At 44.1% G+C, this 24,628-nt stretch overlaps 1 protein-coding gene across 3 annotated transcripts in view; it reads left to right on the top strand.

The window, feature by feature from the left end:
- Positions 1–24,628, top strand: part of inpp4b (inositol polyphosphate-4-phosphatase type II B) — a 900,896-nt gene that overhangs the window by 501,221 nt on the left and 375,047 nt on the right. The window contains exon 1 of one of the 3 annotated variants that reach the window (XM_041213146.1): positions 1,272–1,469. The exons of the other annotated variants lie outside the window; for them this stretch is intronic. The gene's annotated coding sequence lies outside the window, so the exon portion shown is untranslated. Of the gene's footprint in view, positions 1–1,271; positions 1,470–24,628 lie in introns of those variants that run through there. 3 annotated transcript variants of the gene reach the window in all.

Genomic DNA, 24,628 nt, shown 5'->3' with positions numbered 1-24,628 from the left:
TATTTTTGCAGTTTCCAGTTTAAGGTGCAACTGTTTTTCCAGCTGAGTTTGGTCTGCGCCATTTTTGATGCAGGCAATTACTTGGATCATCACTGGAAGTGACGTCACAGGCATAAACTATGTGCCTGGGGAGCATGACCTCTGCAGTTGCAGCGTCACCAAACTCATCCAGCTTTCAATTTGCTACCCACTTTGTTCTAGATTTCCAGGTCCAGTGGTATGCACCAGATTTTGTCACCAATTGCTTAAGCCAAGTTCTTCAGTGAGAGAATTTGGAAAAGAGGAGCCCTCACCAAGAGGCTGCCCATGCCTTCCCCGCATATTTGTGACAGGTCAGGATACGTTGAAGCTCTCCTACCCTGCTACTGTTTTCCCTTTCTTTCATAAATCTACCTCTCAGTTTGGTCCTACAACTCTCACATGGGACAGAGGAAGGCTGTTCCTTCTTCAAAAGCTCTAAGATGGAGATAGAGCTACTTGGATACATGTCTTATAAGCCACCAGCTTAATCTATATTATTGATAATACATACTAATCTACATTATTGAAGGAAGAATGAAGTGTCATTGCCCTTTGCAACACAATCATGAAGGATTGTGTTCACACCTGAGAGTCCTGATGGATGCTGTGCTTACCAACTAATGCATTATATGGCCTTATGCACATTTATTTTGTTTAAAAAAAACAGATCCAGTCCATCAGATGTCCTAGATTTAGTAAAACAGAGGGTTCACTGACACTGCAGCTGCCAGTCTGAGACCAGTAACTGCACAGTCTGAGAGCAATTGCTGCGTAGCTCGAGCAGTTGGTGGCAGAACTGGGTAGCTGAAAAGTGATGTTTTCCTCCCTGATATCTGTCTCTATTTAGAATGAGAACTTTTGTCATCATTTTGAATCCATTTTGTTTAAAGCTGGTTCCTGCAGTCTGACTCTTTGTGGCCCACTTGACTGCTGTCCATTCTTGATTTTATAAGAAATCACCAAAAATGAAATCCTCGTCTGGAGCAATGAACCTCTGCACTCTAAAGTTGACTTTTCTGAACGTTATGGCTCTGAACAGCATCACACAGTGTAATAAGACATCAAGGGAGCTTGTGGTTTTCCTTAATGAACACAAAACATGACGTCAGTTATTTCCCTGCCCCCCAGGATGTGAGACACATTGCACAGACTAGTTTTAGCAGCTGCATGTCTGTCTGCTAATACTTGGCGAGGCTCAGTGATTCTTCCTCTTGCATTATGTTTGTACTGGAAGGTACCATGGAAGAGTGATTGTGGGGTGTTGGAACAGTGGACCAAGGTATTGAATTAACCTTGCTGGAACTATTTAGAACTGGAACAGTAATTAATGAACTGATTCATGTTGCTGACCTGCTACTCAACCTTGGAAGCCTAGAAGAGAACAATGAAACTGGAGTTTCACTCCTACTGCACTATAACCTCTCTAGTCTGGAACGCTAGGAACCAAGGTATTTCTGGATTATAGAATAACATTAGAATGCCTAACCACAAATGTGTGACCTGGATATAAATATGTACCTGAGACATAAAACAGTGACAAAAATATTATAAAGCTCTGACAAAGATTGTTTTATTTATCCAAATTCTGTATCTTCCATATTTCCAAAATATTGCACTGTACTAAAATGCCAATTTACGTACCCTATACATTTATGCTATAATAGGAGGAGGATAAGGACATGAAAGAGGATAGATAAATAGAAGGCTCTATCACAGAAGGTATCCTACCTACAAATATTGACTTGCCAGGGTCTGGAGACTAAGAGGTCATTAAGTTTTTATGACTGTCACTGCCTCAGAAAGCTGTACTTTTGCCAGATGCTGTTGGGGAAATATGCCAACTACTGTCTGAAGAACTGCTACCTGCTTATCACAGGAAATAGTTCTGCTTCGACCGCCTAAGGTCACCATTGCCTTAATTTCTTGGTAACTAAATTCTCCCAAGCAACATGTGATAGTGTTTTGCCATGTCAGACAGGTAGCAGCTCATCATGCCATGGAAAAGGTCACTACTCTTACAAGGAGACCTCCATGATTCACAACCTTCCCAATTGAATCATACAAATGAAATAAAATCACCAGCCATTAGGTGGAATTATCCACTCTGGTTTGCAGCAGGCATCATGGTAGGCAGGGGGGAGAATTCGGTGGGAGGGGCAGAAATCAGTTTCACACTGGCGTGAAATCACAGCGGGATCATCCCATGGCATCTGCCATGGCAGGTCATGAATCCCACTGGAGGCTGGCATGAATCCAATTTGCATCCCGCTAATGGGATGCAAAGTAAGGCCCGATCGGAATTGTCCCCCCACGCCCGATTTACCATTACATCGTTGGGAAAACACACCGGCCCAGAACATGCCTGGATAAGCATGACCTGAAGAAGTTGGGTCTTACCTTCAGGGCCTTGCTTAAATCGCGGACATCCGAGGAGAAGATGATGCTGGAGGCTTGCAACTACCAGACTCTGGAGGAACAATTCCATTGCATGGTGGGGGGTTCCTCTTGCTTTGTGGCTCTACCACAAAGCTGCCCTCGGCATCTGGGAGGTCTCCACGCAACAACTTCGACTTTGCTGAGGCTTTGGAACTTTCCAGACTTTGCCAGGGGCTCGCAACATCTTCCATGGTCTTCGTTCAAGCTTTGGATCTGCTTCAGAAATTCACAGACTTCGCCATAGGCTGGTACAGATGATCGGTGAAGTTGGGAGTGGGGGTGAGGAAGGTCTAGGGTGAGTGGGAGAGGAAGGTGTACCGGGTTTGGAGGGGGTGGGGTGGTGAGGCTGGAAGGGGGAGTGCGTAGGGTTTGTGGGGGTGGGGGGGGCACGAAAGGTTGAGAGGGGCCAATGTGCCACGGTAGGTGAGGTTGGAGGTGGTGGGGGTGCAAAGGTGTCAGAGGCTTGAGGTTGAGAGGGGGAAGGAGGGTATCTGAAGAGGGGGAAGGTGTCTGTGGGAGGGAGGAAAGAGGGTGGAGGGCGATGTTAGCGGGTGTGTGGAGTGTCCAGGTGAAGGTTCAAGGGAGGGGTTGTGGAGTCAAAGTGCCTCCTGGGGAGCGAACTCAGGGTAGGTGTGGTAGGAGGGGATGGTTAGAGTAACAGGGGGCAGTGGGAGGGTGCGAAGGTATCGGTAGAAGGGACGATGAAGGTGGGTGATGGGGACATGGAGGTAAACATGGACAAGGGGAGGGTGGGACGGAGGAGGTCAATGTGGATGGGGATGGGATTTTCAGGAAGGTAGGGAACGTGCATGTTCACGTGGACATCCTGGAAAGACAAGGGTTTGGGCTGGAAGGTTACAGTGGTGAGGTCGAAAGTTATCCAAGGGATCTATAGTAATAGGAGAAAGGGCATGGGTGACTGGCGGAGTGGAAACGGGGTTGAAGCTCATGAACCTGACCACTACTATCTTTTCGAAATCGAAAGTGAGTGGAGCCTCGCGTTGAACGGGCACAAGTGCTGCATAGGAGTGCAATCAGTGGGTGGGCACAGATGCAGGTCAGCTCAGCTGGACAACTTAAAGAGAACCCCAGCAGCAGCAGCATTGAAAAGTGGGATGAGTGTAATGGATAAAGGCTCCGCGTGACTGGGAAAGTGCTTGCACAAGGTTCTGAGAGGCCTGATAAAGACACTTCTCCCTCTAGAATCACTCATGGTCTGGCAGTGTACAACTGATCTGCTCATGTGGAGGGGGGATGCAGCGTGAGCACTCACGAAGCCTGTCAATGAAGCTGAAAGACAACATTACACATGTGGGTATTTGCTGCCAACCTCACCATTGCAGCAGGCACAGTCCACGTCATCACCAGTCAGCGCAATGGCATGCTCCTGAAAGTGAGTATAAGGGGCCTAATGTGGCCACTCCATCCCTGGTCTTGGACCTCTCCCTTCTGTTCTGAGCCAGCTCCTCCTGCATGAAAACAGATGGAGAGAGTTTGAGTAGGATGAATGCCACGGCAGATGATCAGCATGCGTGGAATGTTTGTGTTGTGACCGAGGCCATGGACGGCGTGAGGGCATGAGCTCCAGAGGTTATGAGCCTGATGGGGATGTGGGGGCATGTGTGTGAGTTACTAGTGTTGTTCCTTGGGGTGTGAGATCCCTTTGGATGTGTGATGGCTTTTTGTGTGAGTTGAGAGTGATGAGGTGGCTGACTTACCCTGGTGGAATGGATGAGAGCAATCATCCTCTTCTTGCACTGGATGGCGGACCTCCTCTGTTGTCCGGTGGCACTGACTGCCATTGCTACTGCTACCATGGCTGGATTGGTGACTCTGGTGGACCTCCTGTGACCAGAGCGAGAGTAGAGAACATTGTGGCGGCCTTCCACTGCATCCAGAGATTTGGGGGCTGCTGTTAACTTTGCTTTTGGGGCCATCTGTCGTCTGGAACAAGCCTGGTCTGTAGACAATGGGTAGGCATGCGCTCTGTTGCGCTTTAAATATGGCACCCAGAATAAGGAAGCACTGAGGTCACCCACCAGCGACCTGGCATATTTCCCGTGAATGCATTATTAATGAGGGGGGACGAGCAGGGAATGGGATGATACAGTGCAAAAACCCGCCATTGCGGCCAACGGGTAAAATGTCCCTTTTCCCTCCCACTACTGCACTTGTGCAAATCTGGGACTATTTCACCCTAAGTCTGAATTCCCCAGCACAGCCTAGTTCTGTGAGTTTGGAAATGTTGGCCCAGATTTTGTTGATAGTAATTATGACATAACTGATAGAGTTCGCCACCATTATTCCTGTGAAGCTAGCAGCGACTTCTGGAGTCCACATGTATGCATTTAAATGTGGAAATGCAGAAGATGCTGTCTGTGATTCTATACATCTTCATTGGATGTGATGCTGAGGTTCCTGCAGACTGTAACCAATAAGGAATTGATGAGTGTTTTCACTTTTACACTATTAGTCTTGCTGTAAAAGCCCTTGAAAAAGTTACACCTTTACAGCATACTAAGCTCATAATTATTATTAAACAAGTTCTCTGGCCCTGAAAAACTGATCTTATATTTGTGGAACGTCAAAGTTTTCCATCATGACATAAACTTGCATGTATTTTTAATTTTTGGTTTGTTTATGATATTTCAGCTTCCACCTTAATTCGATGTGCATCTCCTAATTTTCCTTTCAATCTCTGTACAATTATATTGAAACATGAAGGATAACCGGTGCTTTAAATTTGCTGCATGTGAGAATTCTTCAATGCAATTTGGTGCTCACTCTTGTTGATGACATCACTGTTGCTGGATGTCTGGAGATTCCCTTGACGCTAGGTTTAAATTATTGATAGGAAAGAGGAAATCCACGTCACAGAGATCATTAGACCTGGGATGAGAGCACTGTCTTATGAGGTCATTAGATCTCAATGGGAAGATTTCTTCAAGGCCAGTGGTCAATGCTCTCACTTTGCCCCTGATTGCAAAATACGGGTGCATTTGTTTATACCTTTGAGAGCCATTTGGGAAATTTCAAATGCTACTTTCATATAAGACCCACTTACTAATTGTGTCAAATGGATGTGGTCCTCTGCTTCAATATATTTGGCTCTCTTGATTTAAAATAATCTTTCATTAACATTCCTGTGATTTGGGCTGGTGTAACCAGTCCAATTCAGACTCCTGATATTTATTTTTGGGGGTCCTTGATCTCGGGTTTCACTTTTGATGATCAGACATAGGAGGCATTCCACTTTCTAGCGTGATCACAGCGCTGGTGCTGCTCCTGACTTCTAAATCATTTCCAGTGTTATCATAATATTTATCGGTTTATTGAGTTGTCAAGTAAACTGAGATAACATGGAAAGCCTCCAAGTCTTTAAACATTTTGTTTATATTGTTAACTCTTTGCAGAAGATGGGCTCAATTTAAATGGGCGGGAGCAACTGCTCCATGACCATATTCAGAAGCTCTGGCAGAATTCAATACCAATGGGGCTTCTGCACTTGCACCCTCCCTACCACCTCCCAAGAGCTGCTGGTCAAACAGAGGGCCATCAGTTTCTCTGTTCCAGCAACGTCACTGGGAGCAGTGGCCACTACTGGGACTGCAGGAGGCCTGGGCCAACGACCATGGAGGAGGCCCTGGAATCAAGGTGAATCAGTGGGGCTCATTGGGGCCAGTCAGATAGGTTCCTGGGGCACGGGGTAGGTGGGGGAGAATCATTCAGTCGAAGCAGCCCATGAGGCCAGGAGTTCCTCTGTGGGCCATGAGTGCCTAATCAAGAGGGCCTTCTTCTACCTGGCCTGCAGGGAGTTCACCAGCTTTTACTGAACATTCTTCCTACATGGTCTATGGCCTATTTTTTATTCTTTTCACAGGATGTGGGTGTCGCTGGCAATGCCAGAATTTTTATTGCCCATTCATAATTGCTCTTGAGAAGGTGGTGGTGAACTGCCTTCCTAACAGCTGAAGTCCATGTGGTGTAGGTACACCCACAGTGCTGTTAGGGAGGGAGTTCCAGGATTTTGACCGAGCGACAGTGAAGGAATGATGATATATTTCCAAATCAGGATGGTGAGTGGCTTGGAGGAGAACTTCCAGGTGGCGGTGTTCCCATGTGTCTGTTGCCCTTGTCCTTCTATATTGTCGTGGTCGTGGGTTCGGAAAGTGTTGCCTAAGGAGCCTTGGTGAGTTCCTGCAGTGCATTTTGTAGATAGTACACACTGTTGCTACTGTGCATCAGAAGTGGAGGAGTGGCTGTTAAAGGTGGTGGATGGGGTGTCAATCAAGTGGGCTGCTGGTCCTGGATGGTGTCAGGCTTCTTGAGTGTTGGAACTGCAATCAGCCAGGCAAGTGGAGAATATTCCAACACACTCTTGACTTGCGTCTTGCAGATAGTGGACTGGCTTTTGGGAGTCAGGAGGTGGGTTACTCTCCGAAGAATTCCCAGCCTTTCACCTGCTCTTATAGCCACGGTATTTATATGGCTGGTCCAATTCAGTTTCTGGCCAATGGTAACCCCTAGGACGTTGATAGTGGGGTGGTTCAGTGAAGTTAATGCTATTGAATGTCAAGGGGAGACAGCTGGATTCTCTCTTGTTAGAAATGGTTATTGCATGGCATTTGTGTGGCACGAATGTTACTTGCCACTTGTTAGCCCAAGCCTGGATGTTGTCTAGGTCTTTCTGCATTTGGACATGGACTGCTTCAACACCTGAGGAGTTGTGAATGGTGCTGAATTTTGTGCAAATCAGCAGCAAACATTCCCACTTCTGACCTTATGATGGAGGGAGTCATTGATCAAGCAGCTGAAGATGGTTGGGCCGAGGAACACCTGCAGTGATGTCCTAGGCCTGAGATGATTAACCTTCAACAACTACAACCATCTTCCTTTGTGCTAGATATGACTCTAACCAATGGAGAGTTTTCCCTTGATCCCCCATTGACTCTAGTTTTGCTGGGGCTCCTTGACATCAGGCTCGGTCAAATATTGTCTTGATGTCAAATGCAGTCACTCTCATCTCACCTCTTGTGTTCAGCTCTTTGTCCATGTTTGGACTAAGGTATAATGAGGTTAGGAGCTGAGTGGCCCAGGTGGAACCCAAACTGAGTGTCGGTGAGCAGGTTATTGCTGAATAAGTGCCACTTATTGTATTGTTGATGGCTTCTTCCATCACTTTGCTGATGATCTGGGTTGGATTTGTCCTGCTTTTTTGTGGACAGGACATACCTGGGCAGTTTCCCACATTGCTATCTAGATGCCAGTGTTGTAGCTGTGCTGGAACAGCGTGGCTTAGAGTGCAGCCAGTTCTGGAGCACAAGTCTTCAGTACTATTGATGGAATGTTGTCAGGGGCCAGCCTTTACAGTATCCAGTACCTTCATCTGTTTCTTAATATTACATGGTGTGAATCAAATTGAATGAGAATTAGCATCTATGAAGCTGGGGACCTCAGGAGGAGACAGAGATGGATCATCCACTTGGCACTTCTGGCTAAAGAATGTTGCAAATGCTCCAGCTTTGTCTTTTGCACTGATGTGCTGGTCTCCCCCATCATTGAGGATGGGGATATTTGTGGAGCTGCCTCCTCCAATTAGTTGTTTAATTGTCCATTACTATTCATGACTGGATGTGGCAGCACTATGTAGAACTTAGATCTGTTCTCTTGATTGTACAATCGCTTAGCTCTGTCTATCACTTGCTGCTTTCGCTGTTTGGCCTACAAATGGTCCTGTGTTGCAGCTTCACCAGGTTGACACCTCATTTTTTGGTGTACATGATGCTACTCCTGGCATGCCCTCTTGCACTCTTCATTGAACCACTGTTGATCTTGATGATAATGGTAGAGTGGGAGATATGCCAGGCCATGAGGTTACATATTGTGGTTGAATACAATTTTACTGCTGCTGATGGCCCACAGCACCTCATTGGTGCCCAGTTTTGAATTGCTAGATCTGTTCGGAATCTCTCCCATTTAGCATGATGGTAGTGCCACATAACACAATGGAGGGTATCCTCAATGTGAAGATGGGTCTTTATCTACACAAGGACTGTCCGGTGGTCAGTCCTGCCAGTACCGTCATGAACAGATGCTTTTGAAATTGGTAGATTGGTGAGTATAAAGTCAAGTAGGCTTTTCCCACTTGTTGGTTCCTTCTCCGCCTGCCACAGGCCCAGTCTAGCAACTGTGTCCTTTAGGATTTGGCCAACTTGTTTAGTAGTGATGCTACTGAGCCACTTTTGGTGATGAACATTGAAGTCCCCCACCCAGAGTACATTCTGTGCCCAGTGCTTCATCCAAGTGGTGTTCAACATGATTCATCAGTTGAGGTGGTCGGGGGAGTGGGGTATTAGGTAATTATCAGCAGGAGGTTTCCTTGCCCATGTTTGACCTGATGTCATGAGACTTCATGGGGTCCAGAGTTGATGTTAAGAACTCCCAGCACAACTCCCTTCCCACTGTATACCACTGTGCTGTCATCTCTGGTGGATGGTGATGATGGTGTCTGGGACATAGTATGTAAAGCATCATTCTGTAAGTGTGACTTTGTCAGACTGTTGCTTGACTGGTCTGTGAGACAGCTCTCCTGATTTTGGCGCAAGCACCCAGATGTTAGTAAGGAGGACTTGGCTGGATCTGCCATTGTCGTTTCTGGTGCTTAGTGTGATGTTGGGTGATCTATCCAGTTTCAATCCTTTTTGTAGAATTTGTAACAGTTTAACACAACTAAGTGGCTGGCTAGGCCACTTCCAAGGGCATTTAAGAGTCAAACACTTTGCTGTGGGCCTGGAGTCACATGTAGGTCAGGCCAGGTAAGGACGGCAGATTTCCTTCCCTAAAGGACTTTAGTGAACCAGATGTGTTTTTACGACAGTCAACAATGTTTTCATGGTCACCATTACTGAGACTAGCTTTTTAATTCCGGATTTCTTAACTAAATTTAAGTTCCACCAGCTGCTGTGGTACGGTTCAGACCCATGTCTCCAAAGCCTGGTCACTGGATTACCAGTCCGATGACATTACCATTACGCCACCGCCTTTCCCAGCCTGCTGGTAAATACTGCTGGCAGCACTTAAGGGCCTCAGGGTGGGAAGGCTGTCCTCAACCTTCCTAGCTTGGCCTTAACCTGTTGGGCCAGGGGGAGGGGGGAGTTGGAAAGGAGACAGATTCTCCATGTGATTAAACTCCACACCCTCCCCCGACTCTCCCAGCCCGCTACCAAGGGGTTGAATTGAATTCTGGTCTATGTATGTAGCCGGTTGCTACTTAATAATTAGGAATTCATATCTGAAGCAAATTTTAAATTAAGTTGCTTTATGGAAAATTTGGTTCCTAACTTTAAAATGTTGCATATTCTAACTGTTTTGTCTCTGACCTTTGAAGATTGTAATCGGGCTTGATAAAAGGGAAAAGAGTAATTATCTCGAAGTAAATTCTCTTAGTTCTGCTTCAAAAAGTAATGAACTAATTACTAAAAATTGTCTTGGGCGGAGAGTAAACAGAGATTCCGTTTCATTGCTGTAACTTCACAATTATGTGGCAACTTGACTTCCCAAGGTGCCAGCTCTCCTCAAACACGCCAGTGGAGCTAACCCAAAGACAAGTCTCACGTCTTCATTTCCTGCGATAATCAAAAGTGATTTATACATATTTCTTTTATTTCAATTGTACACTTCAACCCTGTTGCTCATGAAGTTTGCTTGATTTATCAATAATTTCCTGTATGTTTGCATTGCAGTGACATCGACACTTGTAAGGTAACTACAAGTTTATGTGATTTCTGTTGGTGTATTATGTATGTCCTTTATGGTTGCTGCATATTTAATATTGCTTCTTATGTAAATAGAATAGAGCGGCTATGCGTGTCTTGCTGGAGAAGACCATTTACAATGTGTACATCCTACATTGTGGGAGATGGGGGATTAGTCTATCCTAGGATTACTTTAAATCTTGTTCAGTGTCCCCCCCCACCCCCACATTACTTCAATGTGTTAACCACTAAGTAACTGAGTAATACAGATCAGAGAGATCTCGATCTATGCTGAGTTAGCTGCTTTCAGCAAAAATGGCAGTAGAGTATCTACAACTGTCCTCAAAATGACAAAAGTTTGGAAAGTGGGACAAAGTAGCAAGGATTCCCATTCGTACTTGCTGTCCGATGACCCCTGTTAGCTGTGCATGTGAGTGTACATCAGTATTAGGCTTGGCTATGATTTTCCTGCTGATAGATTCATCATCACAGCATACTCAGGAATAGTAGCCACTTGGGTCAGGCACTGGAGGCATCTGCTCTTATGAAACTGCACCCATGAAAGAACTAGCTTGTAGGTCACTTTGTGCATAGAACATAATGCACAATGGAGGGGTAGAAGACTCATGAGGAAAATGTCTTTTAATCTTCCAACTTATCTCATCCCATGTCAGCTACCACCTCCACTCTGACAAATGGACGCTCTGAGTAATTCAGCAAAGGATGTCAACCCTTCTACTGTGTGTTAAGATAACTTCTTAAAAATAATACTCAATTAGCACTGAGATGAGGGGAAATTTCTTCACTCAGAGAGTGGAGAAACTGTGGAATTCTCTTAGGCAGAAGGCCGTGGAGGCCAATTCACTGAATATATTTAAGAAGGAAATAGATTTCCAAGCACTAAAGGTGTCAAGGGGTATGGGAAGAGAGCAGGAGTATGGCATTGAGATAGAGGATCAGCCATGATCATGTTGAATGGCGGAGCAGGCTTGAAGAGCCAAATGACCTACTCCCACTCCTATTTTCTATGTTTCTATTTCAATCCTTCTGATATCTTTAGAATAGCATTTAAATTTTCTGAGAAATGTATCATTCTCAACCACAGTACTTGGCTTCAGAATAAGAACATTGACTGAATGTTTATTGCTCCCAAGTGTCTTAATATTCCAGAATTTATTTTCTTTTTAACTAGTTGATTTTAAATAATTGTTATTCCTTGAGTCAATATGCTTCAATCATATCAAGACGAAATATATATTATTTATGAACACAGGCAAATTAAGGTCATTTGCAGCTTGTTTTGCAAAAACTGTGCTATGTAATAAGAGACCTCCTGTTGATCTGAATTAACTACGTCTTTTTATTGCAAGCAGCCTAGACATTTCCTGTGAGATAAATCTGTTGGTTAACATCTCTGCTGTACAGCTTAACTTTCCAGTGGTTCAGGCCGAAGTTTGCTCCTGTGCAAAATGGGCAGATGGGACTGAGGTGAAAGAGATTCATGTATATCTGTCTCTGTTCTGTTTGTAGGCCTGACAAAGGTCACTGTGGGCTGCATCTTGCGGTCAGCAAGTGGGGGGTGGGGCCCGCTTGCTGACATGTAAGATGAGGCGGGGTGATGTTGGGCGTGCATCCCTACGTCACCATGTGTCATTTAGATTTTCAGTTTGGCAGGCGCGCAGCCGATTCAGCTGTGCACCCGCCGAACTGTCAACGGCCACTCAAGGCCTTTAAAAAAGTAATTAAACTAATTAATGGACCTGTTCATCCAACCTTAAGGTTGGTGGGTAGGCCGGGAGCCCAGGCGGCCTTCAGAGAAAACATGAAACCTCATCCATGGGCGCGATGAGATTTTGTGAGGAATTTAAAATGTGTATAACATGTTTAAATAAAAGAAATTGACATGTCCCAGCTCATGTGACAGTGTCACATGAGGGGACGTGTCAGGAATATTTTTTCTGCCCGTCCAAAAATTTTTAGAACTTCCGCCGATCTCCCTGAGGTAGCACTTTGCCTCAGGGAGATCTGGGCCCTCTTTAGTGCACATGCTTCCAAACGGATGTCACGCTGAGTGGGCCTTAATTGGCCCACCCATGTAAAATGGTGGCCAGCCCCTGACTGGGGGCGCCAATCAGGAACCTGCCCTCCTGTGCCCGCTCCTGCACATCACCCCCCGATGGAGGGAAGATGCTGCCCTGTGTTTCTAGTTTATGTAATTGTTTGAAAGCTGTTTACTTTAGTATTTGCTTTTGGTTCTAGCAGATCAGTTTAAATTAACAGTTTCATTAATGTTGAGAAATGGGCGTGTGTTTGAAGCTGATTTAAAGCAGTAATGGTCTTAACTGCCATGGACAGATATAACATTTATATATCCTGGCTATGTGGTTTGTTCACAAAAGTTAAAACTCAGATTCCAATATCTGATGCAACCAGGAAATTAAATTGGTTTACAATTGGCTTAAGCAAAGGAAAATACATTTTAAGCACTTCTTCTTGAGTGTTACTGCATTGCTATGGTGAAGTCCTTGTGTGAAATCTTGTGGCGTTTACAACTAAAAGAGCACGAACATGGATACATCGATGCACTATTGTTTGTCAAGTTTATTAATTATACATTGAGATACAATAGTTACTGCCTCTATTAGAATATTGGTCAAAGGAAAGTGTTTATCCGCAACATCGCAGAAAGTAACTCCTGCTCTATAAGGGATGATTTTCCTAATGTTTACTTTCAGGAATACCCATTCTGAACTCAAAGAACAGGGGAAAGAGGCACTGGCCTATGATCTTTGCCGTCTGTAAGTTACCCTGGTATTGCTGTGGTTTTGGGTGGGGAGATGGTGGCAGGGTGTTGACAGCAGCTGCAACAGGAGCAGACTCAGTTGTATCCTTAAAATCAGTGGTGCGGGGGTGGTCACAGCTGTAGTCACAAGGCATCCAAACGTAGGATTTCCTAAAAGGCTGGTATCCAGTCTGCCATGGATTCCCTTTCAGACTGAAAGGACTTGTGTAAGGGGTGGGGAGATCTCTGCAGATCATTGAGAGCAAGCTGAAAAAAGGCCCTACAAAGTAAGTTTTGTCTTGCCTAGTCAATAGCATGCAGAGAATCTCAAAGCTGTTAGGCAGGGGTACATGTGCAGGCCTGAGCAGTCTCTAGTTGTGCTTGACTATTTTACCCATTTTCCAGCATTGCACCCTGCTGGGGGTAGCTCTCTGTGGGTGCCCTCCAACCACATTAATGGCCTGGAACAATAATCCTTCTGGGTCTGAATTGGTACACGTGAGACATGTTGCTCTTGATCGTGGGGCCGGTGTCCACAATAACGTGAAATCGAGTTTTCTGTGCAGTCTGTTTCAAGAAATAAACTTGTCGCTATATTCTCTATGTGGCCTGTTGTAAGATATGTTTTACATCAGTGTAAAATAGTTTCAGCTTTTGATTAGTGTGTATAGGTAACTATGGCAGGAAATTGGATGAAGGGAATGTGAAAAGATGCCACATCACTTCACTTCCTATTGGCTGCAATATTATGCATGTGTTGTGAAGCAAAATTTAACATGTCTGACCATTTGACAACTTTATAAAATTGGTTTTTCACCTTTTCAGCATTAGCAAAGACAAAACTGTCCAATCAGTTCATCAGTATTAAAATGTAATTGTTATCACAGCTTAGTTCATTGTTGTCTGTCTGCACAGCACCACTACACATACACATGTTTTTCACCAAGAGTCACTGGGTTGGAAATCAGGTGCAAGAGACCTGGTTATTTTTTTTCACGTCCTTGATCAAGGACCGAGAAAGTTGCAACATCTCCAGGACACCTTGGGATAAAGTAAACAGCAGGGACTAGATGGTTTGACTTGATAACTTTTTGATCTTTGTCACTCATCAGTACCACAACCATTTTTGGAACACTCCTTTGGGGAACCATTGTTGCTGGACAGATCCTGAAGTGGTTTGTCGAAGTCTTAAATACTTTAATTATAAAATTCAGCAGATTTTGATTTGCATACTGACTGTTTCAAAAATGTAATATTAAAAATATTGCTACATTAAAAACACATAACAAGGAAAGCATATGCTAGTGGCAAGATGCTAAGGTTAGTTATTGCCATAAGTGTTTTGGACAGGTTGAATTCCTTAAACCATCTGTTGTGTAAACTTTGTTGGCATTTTTGGCCTGTTGAAAAGAACCAAATTGTTGTGACCAATGGCTTTTTCCTGTTTCCTAAAATTCTTCTGCTCTTATTGTGCTACATTGACTACCACACAAACTTTGCACCCAGCAGCTGCTATCTGTTGCATTGCAAAATTCCGAAGTTCTAATTTTACCTTGCTTCTTATAACAGATATGGTACCAAAAGGGACAGAACAGTAGTTTCACATTGTCAATCACAGTATTATAAATGTGAATAAATTACTTGCAAGGCAGTATCATAGTGACATCTGTATTGAAAATATAAGAACGCTCCAATACACTCCTTAATGATGACTGCTAGATGTTACTGAACTTGGGTGTATCAGCAAGATTGAACAGAATTCAATTTCAGCTCATGCAACATGCAACGTGTAATTATGTTAAAGTGATGAGCTTTGTGTCAGATCTGTGAAATTTATCTTTATCTTTTGCTCAACTAGAGACACAACATCCTCTACTCTGCAAAGAAAGCCAAATTGGGTTGGGGCACAGTTGCAGGAAAATCCAACCATTAATCTTGTTGCTCAATTTCTGTTAAGAAGCATTTTCTCTTGAAACAAGTCGCAAATATCTGAATAAAAGGTCAAAAATTGTAATTGAACTAAGTTGAAATGTCAGCCATATCCTGAAGCAGCATTGTTTTGGGCAACGCACCTCAGGAAGAATAGATTGGCTTTGGATGGGGTGCAGCACAGATCTACCAGCATGGTACTGGGGCTTAGCAAGTCAAATTATGAGGACGTGTTGCTTAAATGTAGCTTGTATTCCCTTGAGTAGAGAATAGGGGTGATCTGATCGGGGTGTTTAAAATGTTACAGGTCTCAATAGTGTTGTTACAGAGAAACTGTTTCTAATTTGGGGCAATCAAGAATGAGGGGTCATAATCTTCAATTTAGAGCTAGGTCATTTTGGAGGGAAATCAGGAAGCACATAAAAATGAGTAAAAATCTGAAATTCTCTCCACCAAATGGCTGTGGATGCTGTGATAATTGGAAAATTGAATACTGAGATTGGTGGATTTTTGGTAAATAGAGGTATAAGGAATATGGAGATAAGGTGGGTAAATGGAGTTAAGGTAAAGGTCATCCTTGATCTAATTAGATGACAAGGCAAGCTCAAGGGACTGAATGGCCTTTTCCTGTTTCTATGTTTGTAGATCAGTCAGATGCGAGCTCATCCTCATGCTTCCTCACATGATGAGGCCCTGATCTTGCCTATGCCATCAGGGACAACAAGCAAAGTTCTTGCAAGATGAATTTCTGAGAAATTCAGTGGATGAGTAGTCCGCCCAGATCTTCCGAGCAGCGGCAATGATAGTCAGATTGCCACTGAGCTCGAAATTTCCCCTGACTCGGTGCTGCTGTGCATTTCTTCTGGGGTCTTTCAAGCCTGGCTTTCACAGAAAGGCACAGCACAGCGATCATCAGGGAACTCAGTCGGAGTGGAGCAGAGTCAGGGAAGACAGGACATTTCCCCCTTTTACGGAACTAGCTACCGTATGGCAAGTTTGAAGATCCAGTTTGAATGTTGGTGAATTGGTAAGTAGCTCAATGGGTGAGCGAATGGGTAAGTGGGGGTGTGGGTATATGGGGCAGTGAGCAAATGGGTGAGGTGGGTGAGATGGTAGGTGGGTGAGTGGGTAATCAGGTTGGGTTAGGGGGTTAGTCAAGTTGTCGGGTAGATAGTTGGGTGGGTAGTTGGGTCAAGTCGGGGATTAGTCAGATGGTTGGGGATTAGTTGGGTTGGGAGGGTAGTCAGGTGTGGTTGGGGGTAGGAGGCAACAGGATAGTTGGCTCTGGTCAGGAGGGTAGTCGGGTCCGGTCGAGGGGAGTAGTCTCGTGGTTGGGGGGTAGTCCAGTCGGGAGGGTATTTGTGTTGAATTGGGTTTTAGTCATGTGGTTAGTGAGGTAGTTGGGTTGGAAGGGTAGTTAGGTCTGGTTAGGGTAGGGGGGTCTGCAGAAGTATAGTTGGGGCTGGTCAGGGGGGTAATCGGGTGGTTGGGGGATAGTCAGGTCAGAGTGGTGGCCAGGGGCTAGTCAGGCCTGGTTGATGTGGTCGTCGGGGGGTTGAAGGTTGATGAAGGGGAGAGGGGGTTGTGTAGTTACTCGGGTTTTAGACTAGGTTTTAATCTGTCTAACATTTCCTGGGTAACTATTCAGATAAGGACTGTGGAACTGCCTGGAGTAGCTGACTCAGATGGAGTATCCCGGAGAGCAGGGGAATTAATTGCCCATTGGAAGTTAAAACTTCCTAATTAATTCCCAGTTAGGCCCACGCATCAGGACTTCCACACGATCACGATGTGCATCTGGAGTATGTGTCTAGTGCTAGGCGTAGCACTTTGAGGAGGGTAAGAGTGGTTCCAGGAATGAGGGTCTTTGGTAATGTTGATGGTTTGGAGAAGATGAGATTGTTTTATTTGGAGATGAGGAGGCTGCGGAGAGATTTGAGGGAGGTGTTTAGGACCATTTGAAGGATCTGGACAGAGCGGAATGAGATAAACATTTCCTGTTGGCAGAGGGATTTATGTCTAAACAAGCCAGATTTAAAGTGATTGTCAAAAAAGCCCACAGGTGATATAGAGCAGAGCCTTTTTGCACAGATCTGGGGTGCACTGCCTGGTGGGGATGGTGGAGGTGGATTCAATTGTTGTTTTCAAAAGGGAATTGGATCCAGAACCTGAAAGGCTACGGGGAAAGGATGGGGAAGAGGAACTAATTAAATTGTTATCGCAGAAAGCCAGTATGGACTCAGTGGACCAAATGGTCTCCTTCTGTGCTGAAACCATTCTATGATTCAGTCATATGTCCAGTCTCTGATGATCCAGAGACTGAAAGATTTGGCCCATATGTGCTACATCACCCAGTGACTGAAAAGAAACATTGGAGGAACAATGTTGTATGACCAAGGGAGTATATCTGTGGAGTTAGAGGTGAGGAGAGATCATCATCATTGCAATTTTTGTCAGGTGTGCTATCAGGTGGCCAGCAGGTCTTGCAATTGCATCAGGCACCTGGTGAAAATGTAGAACTCACTGCTCACTAGATTGGAGAGATCATATCCAGATTGGGTGAGCATATTGTCCAGTGTGTAGGCATGACCCTGAACTTGTCATTTTAATGCGCTGCCCCACTCCCAGTCTAACTTCACTGCCCAATAGAAGCTCAAGAAACCGCACCTCATTTATTGAGTAGGCACTTTACAGCCTTCTGGACTCAAAGTCCAGTTCAACAATATCAGATTATAACCACAGCTCCCATTTTTCTTGTACAGCAAATGGTGGCAATGATTTTGCCATTGCCATTTACAGCCCCTCTAGCCCCATTTAATTTTTTTTTTACTTACCCCATTACTATCTCTTTCTACCCTGCAACATCGTCCTTTTGTTATTTAATCTCTGCCTTCCCCCATCACAAACCTTCCCTTTATTCTTTCCCCTCACTTCCTCTCTCTCTGCCTCTGTACTTGGTTAAAACCTGTTACTTCTCTAACTTTTCCCAATTCTGATAAAAGGACTGTTAATTCTGATCTCTCCATAGATGTTGCCTGACTTTGAGTATTTTCAGCATTTCTGTTTTTATTATAGATTATGTTGCTAGGATGAGATGAAGTAGGATGGGAGGAGACTCATGGCGGGCATAAATCCTGGCATAGGCCTGTTGGGCTGAATGGACTGTTTCTGTGCCATAATTCGATGTAATTTTTCCTTTTGCATGTGAGGGAGATGACAAGCCACCTTAGTGATGTGGCCTCATTTGCTTGTGGCCTGTTTCGGCAGGTGCTCAACAGATACTCCAAGGCAGCCAGCTGGTTGGGTCAAGTCGGGGATTAGTCAGATGGTTGGGGGTTGGTTGGGTTGGGAGGGTAGTCAGGTGTGGTTGGGGGGGGTGGTGGGTGTTGGAGGCAACAGGATAGTTGGCTCTGGTCAGGAGTGTAAGAAAGGTGGGAAATCAAAAGACTGGTACACTGAGCTGGCTGACAGGTACAATCCTGGGAGAGGGGGTGGAGCATAAAGACTATCAGAGTTTGTGAGTATTTTTGTAGGGCCAAGAAGACTACTCCTGCTCCTCTGGGCCCCCAGTGAATAAAATAAAAACATTTTGGAACTTCTTGCAATAGTGAAGAAGTATAGGGATGTAAGAACTGGAATAGGCCATTCAGCTGCTTAAGCCTCTTCCACCATTCTGTGAAATCATGGCTGATCAGTACCCTATCTTCATTTACCCACTTTGGCTCCCTTAATATCTTTAGCCAGCAAAAAATCTATCAATCTCCAATTTAAAACTATTGGTAGGTATCTGCTGCATTTTTGTGGGTGAGCATGCTGCACGTCCTTGGATGAAAAATGTTTTCGGATTGCTCTCCTAAGTGGCCTGGTTCTGATTTTAATGTTATGTTCCATCGTTGTAGATTCCCCATCAGCAAATACATTTTTCTCTATCTACCCTATCAATTCCTTTCAAAATCCTAAACACCTTATTTGGAAATACAAGCCTCGTTTATTCCTCATCAATTAAACCATCTCACCCCTTGAGTTCAGTTCTTTTGTCCATGTTTGGACCAAAGCTGTAATGAGGTCAGGAGCTCAGTGGGCCTGGCGGAGCCCAAACTGAGCATCAGTGAGTGGGTCATTGCTGTGTAATGCTGCTTGATAGCACTGTTGATGATAATTTCCATCACTTTACTGATGATCAAGATTAGACTGATGGATGATAACTGGCCTGGTTGGATTTGTCTTACATTTTGTGTACAGAACATATTTGGACAATTTTCCACATAGACAGGTAGATGCCAGTGTTGTAGCTGTACTGGAACAGCTTGGCTAGGGGCACAGTTAATTCTGGAGCACAAGTCTTCAGTATTATTGCTGGAATGTGTTAGGGCCCATAGCCAATGCCTTCAGCTGTTTCTTAATACCACTTGGCATGAATCGAATTGGCTGAAGGCTGGCATCTGTGTTGCTGGGGATCTCTGGAGGAAGCCGAGATTGGTTCGCCCACTTGGCACTTCTGGCTAAAGATGGCTCCAAATGCTTCAGCCTTGACATTTGCACTAATGTGCTGGGCTCTCCCACCATTGAGGATGGGGATAGTTATGGAGCCTCTTCCTCCAGTGAGTTGTTTAATTGTCACCACCATTCATGATTGGATGTGGCTGGACTGCAGAGCTTAGATCTGATCTGTTGGTTGTGGAATCACTTAGCTCTGTCTATCGCTTGTTGCTTCCATTGTTTGGCATGCAAGTAGTCTTGTGTTATAGCTTCACCAGATTAACACCTCATTTTTAGCTATTCTTGGTGCTGCTCCTTGAATGCCCTGCTGCATTTTTTATTGAACCAGGGTTGATCCCCCAGCTTAATGGTAATGGTAGAGTGGAGGATATGCCAGACCATGATGTTACAAATTGTGGTTGTATATAATTCTGCTGCTGCTGATGGCCCACAGTGCCTCATGAATGCCCAGTTTTGTGTTGTTAGATCTGTTTGAAATCTATCCCATTTAGCATGATGGCAGTGCCACACAACACGATGGAGGATATCCTCAATGTGAAGATGGGACTTCGTTACCATAAGGACTGTGCAGTAGTCACTTCTACCAATAATGTCATGGATGAATGCATCTATGACAGGCAGATTGGTAAGGATGAGGTCAAGTAGGTTTTTCCCTCTTGTTGGTTCTGTCACCACTGCCGAAAACCCAGTCTAGCAGCTATGTCCTTTAGGACTTGTCCAGCTCGGTCTGTAGTGGTACTAACAAGCTACTCTTGGTGATGGACATTCTGTGCCCTTCCCACCCTTCGTGCTTCCTGTAAGTGGTGTTCAATGTGGAGGAGGACATCAGCTGAGTTTGTGGTAACTAGCAGGAGGTTTCCTTGCTCATGTTTGATTTGATACCATGAGACATTATGGGTTCTAGAGTCGACATTGAGGACACCTAGGACAACTCCCTCCCGACTCTATACAACAGTGCAGCCACCTCTGGTAGGTCTGTCCTGTCAGTGGGACAGAACATACCCAGGGAAGGTGATGGGGATGTCTGCGACATTGTCTGTAACGTATGAGAATGACTATGTGACTTTGTGTGAATGAGTATGTCAGGCTTTTGCTTGACTAATCTGTGGGACAGCTCTCCAAATTTTGGCACAAGCCCCCAGATGTTAGTAGGAAGGGCTTGCAGGGTCTACAGGGCTCTTCACTGGCAAATTCTATGTCAGTTTAAAATTTCTAAAGTTTTGCCTATGGGTCTCTGGCACCAACACGTAAGCATTGAGTGTGGTAGTCTTTACTTCCTTGTAATCACATAAGTGCTCTGCTGAAAGAGATGAGTACACTTCCAAAGCCTTCATTATCAGAACACTATGTAGAAATGTAGCTCATTGTTCTTTTGGCCAATTAGGCTTGTGGCAATTTGTAGGCAGCGTCTCCAGTCCCTCCTCACTAAATTTAGGTACTGAGTGAAAATTCTTCACCAAATCAGTTGAAAGGAGTTCTCTTCTCTCCGCATCAGCCTCAGTTCCTCTTAGCAACTCAGGTTTGTACAATCAGAACTCATGCTCCATTTTGGGTTTTTTCATCTCTCTTTTTATCTCTTTCCTTATCTCTTTCCTCTCTTGCTAATTTCTCTCTTTCTAAGTCAATCTTTCTTGGTTCTATTTGTTTTTCAATTCTGACCATTTGTACTTGATCACTAACAGAGCCGGTCCTTTCTTCCTTAAGCCCTGGGTGCCTAACCAATCCTTCCTTCAAGGGTCCTGCTCCTAATCTCATGTTCCCAGCTGCTCTCTTACAGCTTGTAAATTATTTTCTCAACTGTTTCAAGACTCTGATAGTTAGATCCTCTCTTTCAACAAAGGCTTGAGCCACAAATGTCAATTTCCCAATACAATATAGCTTACACAGCAAAAGCAAAAGTTCCAGTGAACCTGCTTCAGTCTCTGGGTCAGATCCTGGACTTGAGACCACATTTTGTTACGATCTCCATGGGGGAGCTGTAAACCAAAATAACCAAATTTACCAAATGAATCCTAAATTAAGAAACTGTTGGCAAGATTTCACTTGTTGTATCTTCTACTTTAATTCGAGTCAGAATCAACACAAACATGAATTAACAGGCAAATAATCCTTTGAATAAAAAGGTAAAATTCACTTTAAGTCATCAAAATTAAGTACATCTTACACGATGACAGACGCCTATGTCATGCACGATAAAGGTATGTCATATTATGAACTTTGTATTAAGTTTTTAAAAGTACTGACAAACAAGTTGTTAAGATGGCTGCTGCAAATCATGCAATTTTTGGCTTTTGGAGTAAAGACAGTATCAAGTCTCTGGAGAATATCTAATTAAATATGAACATAGGCGAGAGTACCTTACAGCAAGTGATCAGAACTACTTTTAGGGACAGCACCTTTATTACCCCAGGACACAGCAGATCCATCAGAGCCATCAGTCATCAGCCAGTCTGAAGACTAGACTCTGAAGCTAGCTCTAAGCTGTCAAGCAAGCAAAGTACATAACCTGTTCCAGTTTCAAAGTTCACCTGAGAATCAACCGCCTAGATATTCAACTATAATTCACACACCATGAACCTTTCACTTTACAAGACCCTCACTTCAACTTTAAATTATTAAAACCATTCAGGAAACCAGAGGTCTCTCTTTGCGTGTGTGTGCGTGCGCGCGCGTGCACATGAGTGACTGAGTGTCTGATGTTATGTTAATTCAGGGTAAGTGTATGAGAATAAATAATCTTTATTTTAAACTCTCAATAGCTTGCTGCTGTATTATTTAATTGGAATACACACTCCAAGGATAAGATAGTACACATCTATTTCTATAAGAAACACACTGATTACAGGCAGTAAGAGAACACATACATTCTGTCCGTGACACCCACATCACACCCTGCAGACATGTGGGCCACGTGCAGTTCCATAGTTCTCTAACTCGGCCTGTGGTATGTAGGATCTCACATTTTCCCACTGTCGATTCGGTCCTGGAGTCACATTCACTGGCAGCTGTGTTCCATTTGAAGTCTTTGGTGATGTTTGTCACCTGAATGGCATGCTTTTACACAACCTCCTTAGCTAGTTTCACAATAGTCTTCATGGCACAGATTCCCTACAGACACCTTCATCTGAACACTTTAATAAACATTGTGAAATGGTCCATTTAGCTCTGGCAAAACTGAAGTAGTAGCACCAAAATTGCCCAATCCACAATCCCTGCTCTAACCCTGTCTTTAGCTTTCTGCCATCTTTAACTGTATTATACACAGCTCCTTGTAAATGTGCCTTCTCTGTTCTCCCCTTTGCTACAGCTCTCCTTTGTCTTGCCACACAGCTTCTGACTGTTAACCTCCTTCCTGTTGGTACTGCTTGCAGGTCAATGGTCACCAGGTCACATGGACCACTATGTCATCTTACCCAGAAAAATTACCATTGATCCCTTCACAATTGATACAAACTCCAAACATTTTTAAACAATTGCCGGTTCCACAGACATTTTAAAGAAATTACAAATTTTCCTTACTGCACTGCTTCTGCATCATAAGTCACCACACTGAAGTATTTACTCTTGTGCATCCCCTTGGCTCCTCTATCATGGGTCCCCGTGCCTAGTCTAGTGCTTCTAGGGAATACTATCCCAGTTGCTGCAGCATGGCTGGTGGAAGGCTCCTGACTTTACTGGGGAGACTGTAGATGGCCTGGCAGAGTCACCTTGAAGAGCTCTGGGCTGAGGGCCCAGCTTTAGACTGCACCACCTCGGCATAGGCAGCAGGAATCTGGACTGGCTGGCTGAAAAGCAACAGCAGGGCCACTGGCTGAGTTGCAGTGGTGGGAGCATGAATGCTGTCATCCTGTGAGAGGACTGTAGGTTTTACTCCACAGAGCCCCAGGACTCACCCATTGCAGCGTCTCAACAAGCCACATAATCTGTTGAAGAACACATTGCTAGACTCCTGTGAGCTTGCATGCCCTTTCAGCACTTGACAACAGTAATTTGAGCTTGCAAGTAATAAATTACAATAGGTGGCTTCCAACAGTGCTACAGCAGAAGCTGAAACAGTGGCCACCAGACGCTGCATCAAAGCTGGGATTGCAAGTGGTCTCATGGAGTTGGCCACCACGTCCATGGAAAGGGTGGGTTCCTAACTTTGCAAGATGTTCTGTGCCATGTTGAAGCCAGACTTCTTCATGCTCTTTGCATTATAATATGGCAGGTAGTATTTGCCAGCCTGAGCAAATCCCAAAGGGAACCTTGGCCAAGCTATCACAAAGATTTTGCAATTTGTATTTATTACGAGAAGATTTGTGTACTGAATTCAGAAGTAAAGAGTTCACTACCACCTTTGGAGATTTTAAAGATTAATTAAAACATTTATTAGCAAAAGAAAAAAAAACTTAAACACACAAGATTACAGTTAGACAGTTAAACTTAGACTTACAGCAGTTCCCAAAAGATTTCTACTTAACTAGATTCCCAACTGTTGTCAGGCAACAGTTCAAATAGATTCTTAATCTATAAAACAACCAGCAATATTACCATAAGCACCCACTGTTGCTATAAGGGAGGTGTTTTACACCTTCTTTCTCTCGCTCACTCAACAATGGAATTCCAAGGCTTTTAACAAAACCTTGCTCTCTGGAACAAACAAACACTTCTCTGGGGAGGCAGAATGCTGCTTTTTTCACAGCTCTGTTTCGCACAGTCCACCTTTTGTGATCTTATATGGCCACTCCCCACACAGCTTTCCATTTTTCTTTAAATATATTTTCTCCTTTTTTGATCTGTAAATCCCATTGTTTTGGAAGTTACTTTTTCTAGAAAGTAAAAATCTTTCACGTTGTCATTATGGCCAGCACTTTTGTGAAAATTAAACTTAATAACCTTGCCTCATCTATTTTGCCAGCTGCAAAACATCTTATCATGTCCCTTCGAAAATTAAACAATCTCTCAACGTATCTACAAATGCAAATTCCATTCACACTGCATCTACTGGAGCTTCATCTTAGCTCACCTATCTCCATTTCAAAATGCCTGTTTTTAAACTTAACCCTTTGATGATTCAAACCTTGCAGTCTGACTGTCTTTAGTTTAATTAAATTAGTCATACACACATACAGACACACAGAGAGACACACACACACACACAAACAAGACAGAGCCCCCACAAGCCTGCTTTAAAGTATCCCACAGTAATAATAGGACAAAAAGC

This window comes from Carcharodon carcharias, chromosome 1 (genome assembly GCF_017639515.1).
Source record: "Carcharodon carcharias isolate sCarCar2 chromosome 1, sCarCar2.pri, whole genome shotgun sequence".
Taxonomy (NCBI): domain Eukaryota; kingdom Metazoa; phylum Chordata; class Chondrichthyes; order Lamniformes; family Lamnidae; genus Carcharodon; species Carcharodon carcharias.
This window is presented reverse-complemented; position numbering and strand designations above follow the sequence as displayed.